Source organism: Petaurus breviceps, unplaced genomic scaffold (assembly GCF_028583685.1).
Source record: "Petaurus breviceps papuanus isolate PSGF00001 unplaced genomic scaffold, PetGlider_PUasm1.0 186, whole genome shotgun sequence".
NCBI classification, from domain to species: domain Eukaryota; kingdom Metazoa; phylum Chordata; class Mammalia; order Diprotodontia; family Petauridae; genus Petaurus; species Petaurus breviceps.
Genome location: NW_027185798.1, coordinates 37,687,383 through 37,688,101, shown reverse-complemented (window position 1 = coordinate 37,688,101; position 719 = coordinate 37,687,383).

Sequence of the window (719 nt, the reverse complement as noted above, 5' to 3'; positions counted from 1 at the left end):
TGGGGATGTCTGCCCTGGAGGATTTTTTGGGGGGGGGTATTTGATTTTCCTTTTTCAAAATTTATTTATTTATTTAAAATATTCTTTTCTTTTTAAATTCTTAGAAGGCAAACAAAATGATATTAACTATATATGTGAAATAAAATGTACATGCAAAACATATTTCCATATTAGTTATATCACAAAGAAGCAAAAAAAAAAAATAGAACCAAAAGTTTCAGTTTGTACTCAGAATTTATCAATTTGCCCAAAGGTATTTTCTTCAGGCAAAAGAAATGAAAAGGAATTCCTTTCTAAGTTAATTTGTATGAGGGTTGTCTCCAAGGATCTTTTGACCCACCAAGAGGAAACCAAAGTCAACTTTCTTGATGACTGATTGTAGGATAACAGTATATATGTATACATGTATATATATATATATATATATATATCCTATGTATATATGTATACAGACACACACATATACACATGGTATATAAATTTTTCTCTATTTCCCTCCCTTCCTCCCTCCTTTTTTCCCTCCCTTCCTTCCTTCCTTCCTTCCTTCCTTCCTTCCTTCCTTCCTTCCTTTCTTCCTTCCTTCCTCCCTTTCTCCCTCCCTTCCTTCCTTCCTTCCTTCCTTCCTTCCTTCCTTCCTTCCTTCCTTCCTTCCTTCCTTCCTTCCTTCCTTCTTTCCTTCCTTCCTTCCTTCCTTCCTTTCTTCCTTCCTTCCTCCCTTT